Raw genomic sequence first — 7,112 nt, forward strand, 5'->3', positions numbered from 1 at the left:
TAAGGTGGCACCTTGCCAGCAGAAAGAAAGGTGGTGCACGTCAAAAATGCTGGTTTTAATTTTGGCCGTACCTGCTGACCCTGACCTGGTGACAGATGGAACACACTGAATGTTTTATCATGCATAAATACTTTGTCCATCTGGACAGGATGCACTCAGGACCTCCCATGGCATGACACACTGAATGGCCACCCTTTCTACTGTACACACTGGCATCTCTCAAGGCAATTAAAAGCTAATTTCAAAACCACTACTCCTGCCTTGGGGCTTCCATAGCCCCTTGCATCCTTTTGTCTTTAATTTCAAAAAGCATCAGTTACTCATTCTGAAAACAAGGCTGTCCCTCAGGTTTACGCACATCCATGAGTTTGCCCTTCTCATCAGTGATCACAAGCAATGAAGGACAAGCACAGTTGGTAGAAATAAGGGTGTAGTTACAGGCTTTTGCATCAAGTCACACCTTCCCTCTAACCTCTAGGCTAAGAAATCTGTGCATGCTCCAAGTCTGGAGAGGTGTCAGTCAGACTGAGTGTACTGAAAGCCAGTATGGGTGGATGCCTGGTTTAGGACCTTTCCATGATCCTTTGAAGTATCCATACAAGACAGAACAGCAAGAACTACAAGAAAAATTACACCCTCAAGCAAAGACAGACTTTTATTCTGAAAAAACTACTTAAATGCAATCTGCTGCTGTGTAATATATATGCCAGAGGGACAAAATATGGTGTAAAGTAAGATCTCAGCAAGTTGAGATCCAGCTTACATATTTGGCCTATTTAATCCAAGGATGAAAATAATTACACAAAGTCAGTCCAAGCAATCCCAGAAGGATTTGAACATATGAAATGCAGTCACTGTGAGCAGCGGAAGGAAGGGAGAGCTTCACCAGTTTCAGTTCCCCTTGGCTTTCCTACCCTTGTGTGTGAATTTGGCCCAGAAAGCTGTCTGGCACAGGGGATGGTGATCATTCATCCTTTCTATTTGCACAAGAATGTGGGAAGGGCTTAGAAAAAGCTCCTCTTCTCCCATCTGGGGGTCTGGGTGAGTGCCAGTTAAGTTCAATGATGCATAACCATTTCAAGAAGCTCCTTGCCACTCTCTGTTTTGCAGGCATTTGTAAAGAAAGCAAATGTACATGGCCCAGTAGCATGTTGGTTGCTCTGTCAGGGTAGGGGGTATTCCTACTTTTCTCTGCTTGTCATGACAGCAATACCAGGCAGAAAGGAAATAAAACCAGTTTATCACCTTAGCAGACATCCAACAAGATTTTCAAACCCCAGCAGCTGGGGAAAAGAGAGAGAAGAAACTTAACATGCAGGTAGAAAGTCTTGATGTGGTGTGTGCTCAGAGAAGCCAGAAACTACATCTTCTTGAGGGCACCAGGTGCCTCTTCTCACACACACGAGCAGCAAGGCAGTGGAGGCAAAGCAGGATGTGCTGCAAGAAGCGAGCTCCTACCTGGAAGCCACGGGCAGGTTTCGGTGCCGGTGTCCTGCTGACACTGTCCCGGCTGTGATGGATGAGGGGCTTTGGGTCATTCATGCACCCAGGTCCCTGGGTGGGGCCAGCAGGGGCGGCTTTGGCTCCAAACCCCGCCTCACATCATGTGAGCCCTGCCCAGCGAGCTCTTCCCAAAGGGTGCTCCTCTGTCCCATGGCTCTGTGAGCCCTCCTGAGGAGCCTCTCTGCGTGTTGAGCGGGAATTGCAGCCAGCCTGCCTCGCCTTTGAGTCCTCGCCAAGGCTTTGTTTGTTTTCTCTTCTGTTTCAAATGTCCTTTTTGCCTTTCTGGCTCTGCTAATTAGCTACAATGCTCGGCTTCTCCAGTTTTTAAGTGCTGCCCAAATAATAGCAGGTCAGACCTAGAGAGACTTTAAAGCCCGGGCTGCAGGTGTGCTGCGGAGGGAAGGTGGTCTCTGCCTGTGGCAGGTTCATCCAGCTGATGCACAGAACATCAGAAAAGACACAGAGGCTTGGGGTCTGTATCACAAATGGGTTTGTAGCTTGGTATCTGCAGTGCCCTGCAGCCAAAACTGCCACATCTGTGCTCCTGGTCCTGGCACCCATCACTGGGCTCAGGTGACAGAGGGGAAGCCATCAACACCTGCAGTTGCAGGAGGGGTGGCTGTGACATAGAAAGGAGGACACCAGGAGCACATTGGTGCAAAGGAGCACCTCCAGGGCATCCTCAGCAACCATACAGAGAGGGAAGCCTGAGAAAGAGGCACCTGGGGAATGGGGGAACTGCTCTGACACTGCTCAGAGGGAGAGACAGGAGGAAGACAGAAAGGCTGTGTATAGGCAAGAAAATCAGGAAGAAAAGCAGCCTCAGATATTTGGAGTTGTTCTATCAGATGGACCATCAAACTGTATTTTAAAGGTTTGTCTGAGCTTGACTGTTCTTACAGCTCCATGATGTCACTTATCTTTACCTACCACAAGGCAGTTTGTCCAGGGGTTAAAACTGCAGTTTCCAGCCATGTGGCAGCCTGTTGTAATCTGCTCCTATTACATAACCCAGCAAATATTTTGCTAAAGTTCAGTTTAATTGCAGGATTGATGGTGGCGAGAAGTATATTCTCCTTTATGAATGTTTCCCCTTTGGAAATCAAGATAGGCACATGCAAAGGGCAGTTTTTTCTCTGCTTGCCTTATTCAGTGGCCAAGAAAAGGCACTGTGTTCACCCTCACACCAGTCATGTTTTGCTTCTCAAGGGAAAGGTTAACATCTCTCCTTTCCCTACTTCTCCTGCTGTGGCACATACCAGAGCTCAGAGTGCAAGAGACAAACATGACACAAGTCAAGCAAAGAACTAGAAATAGGGTAGGGAGGAGGTGAGTTATCCTTAGTCCAAATTAGGTGGAGCCCAGCTATTATTGTGCTGTTTTCCTAAGGTCACTCTGGATTAGGGGAGGGCACAAAGGGGAAGGGAGTGAGACAAAAAAAAGTTCTGCTATTTAGCTTTTTCCTGAGACTGTTTATAGGTTGCTTGACATCATTTCATGATCATTCATGGCAAAGCTTTCTTAGGCTGTTTTCTTCCTCCTCCCTTTAATGCCACTGTTGCCTTTTGATGATGGGTGGGATCTGTGTGGCTCTTTCCAGATCTCATATTTTCTCCTGCTCTTCCTCATGCGCTTCTCTCTTCTCATGATATTGTTGGCCCTTCTGTGTAATACAGAGAACAGCTGTTGGAGGCTTAGATTTGCTGACTGTTGGGCCAGATCACAAATTACTCTGTTCTTCACAACAACTTCAGATCCAGCTCTTTCAGATCCATGCTGACCCACCTTTTCCATCTTTTTCCGTACCTTCTTGTAATCCTTTATGTTTTTCTAATCATAGCTGTAATCCCCATTTACTAAAGCTTTTTGTGGTCCAGCTCCCTTTTCCAGTTACACTAGTGTGAATCCAGAGTAAATCTGCTGGTGTAATTGGGATCATAAGATATGAGATGACTGTACCTTACAGGAGCCAGAGCCAAAACCAATGTCACCGTCATCAGCATCTTTCTCGCCATTGTTTCCAATATCAAAGAGAGATTGTAGTCTGGGAACAGTGATACCAATCATTAGACTGGGACTTAAGTTGCATCATTTACCTACTTCAACCTTCTCCAGATGCTTTTCAGCCATTAATTAAGTATAGGAGCCCAATAAAGACAAGGGTTATCATTTTCAGGGCGAGGCACTAAGAAGGCAGCAATGTTCTCAAAGGCACACACGGAAAGTCCCCCGTGGCTCTGTGGTGAAACCCCACATTGATTTTACTGGCTCAAAATCAGCAATTGGAGTGGAAAAAAAAAAAAAAAAGTCCCTGTCTCTTGTCCACGTCTTACCAGAATGTTGATCCCACTGGGAAAATGGGTGCCACAGAATGGGTGCTGAGTCTTTGCCATGCCACAGTTGTGTCAAATTTGGGGTTTGTGTTTTGTTGAATAGGGTCAGAGGAAATATAAATGTCTGTGACAATCCATTCCATATGGCACTGGCTTCACTGGGGCTATGACATTTCCTCTTCCAGCCCATGGCAGCAAGCTTCCAGGTCCCTCAGGATTTGGGGATAGGTTTTCCCTTTCATGCTATTGTTGAGTCCCAAAGGGATTTACTGATGTTGGTCATCAGTCCAAGCTAAACACAGCTTTAGCCACAACACAAACCAGACCTTGAAAACAAAAGTATGGAGAACCTGATCTGTTCTGCATTCATCCACATTCCCAGCACCTCTCCTGAAACACATCTGATGACAGTAGCTTAAAGGATTCTGCTTCATGCTGTATGTCGTGAACTTAAAAAAAAAAAATAGAAGCCTGGAAAACTTCCCAGATTGTGCAGCGCATCTGCTTTTCGTGCCCTAAGAAAAGGGTGAAGGTGGTAGGGCTGTTTCCTTTAATTTTCTTGGCCCACAAGCATGCATCATGTTGCCAGCTGTGTGTTTCATTAAGAAAAGTTTGTATTGAGGTGAGATGGAGAACCCCATGGCAGTGAAAGACAGATGAAGCAGTTGTTTCTTGTCTCTTATGTATTCTATGTATTCTGAGTGCAGGTAGAAGAGTATGTGTGTAATGCACCTGTGTAATTTACAATTAATTTGCTAATATTTCTCCCACAGTAATTCTAACAACTAGATAGTTGGGTTTTTTTTGTATTTTTGTACAGCCTGTTCTGACAGAGGAAGATACACTGATAGAAATCTGATGGTAACATGCACTAAAGAAAACTGGAAGCCCAGCCAGGACTAATTACTGCAACCTCAGACCTGGCTGCTGTCCTCGTGGTGAGGCTCTGTGCAAGCACACGGCTGGCAGGGTTAGTAGGGGAACAAACTACTGCAGAAACAGGAATGAAAGGTTACACTTGTGCAACTCTCATGGCCCTGAAGATACTTCAAGACAAAATATTGTGCCAGCAAGTTTTGGTACACAGACACTGCTATTTAGTTGTAATATCTACTACTAATATGTACAAAGACTTAAGGCTAGAAAAATTGGAACTTTATTGGCATTTTCAAACTCATCTGTGTCTCATGACTGGACACAGTTATGTAATTGTCTGTCTTGCCATAAAGGCAGGGCTGTATCCTTGAGAAATAGTTATTCCTTTGGTGTTTGAGAGTTTGGGGCCTGAATTTCCTACAGTGAACACGCTCTAGCATGGGCTGGCCAGGACAGAGAAAGCTCCCTCATGCAGAATAAAATACCAGCTCCATGTGCCTTTTCTTACACATCAACACTGGCTCTAGGAGGTCCTTGTTATCCCCTCTCTGCACATCATCCTCAAAGGTGTGCTCTCCGTTAGACCAGGGAGAAAATAACCCTCCTGCAGCCTCTCTGCCAACCAAAACCCCGTGTGGATATCCCACTGCTCAGTAATGCAGCCCCAGGCACCCCACACACCCAGGTTACCCATGGTGGCTGCACTGACAGACACTACAGGACACACGTGCTGGGATGCCATTGTTGCTGGGACAAGGGTGCACTGCCCTGTGCCATGGGAAACATGGAAACGAGGAAACCACGACGTCCATCTGCACAGGGCACTGGCACTGGTGACCATGTGTGCTGCAAGCTTGGATCCAGAAGTGTTTTGCAGCCACTCCTCTGTACAGACAAGCCCAGCCTGGCTGATTGTTTGAGGGTTTGTCTTGGCAGCAAGCCCCCACCTCAAACCAAGGGTGTCATTTATCTCCGGTGATGGCAGTGCTCGCCAGAGCGAGGAGCAACAGCAGCAGCCCTGGAGGTCCTGGCTTGTGGGGGCTCTCCCTGGCCTTTGCTTCACATTCTTCCACCTCTCACACAGTAACAAGAGCCCTGCAAAAGAGGCTGCTGCAGCCACATGCCTTGGACAGAAACAGATGGTGCCCAAACTGCTGGGCAAAATGCATCACGCTTTGGTGCCCAGGGAGGAGCACACTACCAAAGCGGACTTGAGATGTCTGCTGATCTTCCTTCTTGAAGTTTTGAAATGCAGCAGTAAAGAAAAATCATCATTTTTCAGCTGGTTTTGGTTTGTTGCTGGGGTATGACCGTTCCTCACATGAATCAGAAGCTGTGGCAAACACAATGTGCTGTGCCTCTGGCGGGTACATACCATCCCCGTTTCTTGCAGCTTGATGGAGAACAGCAAACCCTTCATTGCACAGGGCATGGACAAAGAGAGCCTTGTTGCCCGTGGGGCTCTGTCATGCCGATGTTTCTTTTCCACTTGTGCTCATAAGTCACCAACAAGCCCGTGCATACCCATTGGAAATAGAAGTGTGAAACTAATAACTAAAAATATAAACTCTGGAGGGAAGAAGATGAGTCAGGAGGGAGGGAAGACCCAGAGAAGCCAGAGGGATGCAATTTACTGAGCCTGATTCATGATGCTGGCAGGGAGCTTTCTGCCAGAGCCAGATGAATCAGATTCCCTTTCAGTCTGTGCTGGCACCACAGTTATTTTGGTGTCACCATGGGTAGAACAAGAGTAGATATTGGGAAGCATTACTGTGCAGAGAGTGTCTGCTGAAACTGAAACTGCTTGTCATTTTAACAATATACTCACTGAATGAAGTAAAAGGAGGGAAAATGAAATATGCTGGTGTGTCAAGTCAGAGCTTCTCCTGTGAGCCAGTGTGGATGTTCCTCACCCAAGCTGGGAGTCTGTCTCCTACAGGATTTTTTTAGCTCTGTGTCTTGATGGGGCTGGAATAGATGCTGTTGCAGCTCACAGTCAAACATCTTAAGAAAATATTTCTAAGAAAAAGTGCAGCTGTGCTGGCATTTTGGTTTAGATCCTCAAAATTTGTGGACCATATTCAGCAGTTTGTACGGTGGAATGGACACACAGCCTTTGGCATGGCCGACAAGAAGAGAGGAGAAGGGATGTCACTGTACTTGTAGTGTTTTTCTGGATGTCACAGCTTGCAGTGGAGCCCTGACCAGGGACTTCTACAGCTGATCTCAGGATCTCAGCTGTGTTATTCCCACACAGTGCAAAGATCAACATGGCACCTGAGAAGCAGCAATCCTGTGGTCCAGGTGTCCATTCAGCAAAGGACTAAGGTACGTGTTTTATTTTGACCCTTGCTCCAATCTGTTGGCAATTAGGAGGCCACACACACTTGCTCCAGTGTC

Source organism: Haemorhous mexicanus, chromosome 6 (assembly GCF_027477595.1).
Source record: "Haemorhous mexicanus isolate bHaeMex1 chromosome 6, bHaeMex1.pri, whole genome shotgun sequence".
Classification (NCBI taxonomy): domain Eukaryota; kingdom Metazoa; phylum Chordata; class Aves; order Passeriformes; family Fringillidae; genus Haemorhous; species Haemorhous mexicanus.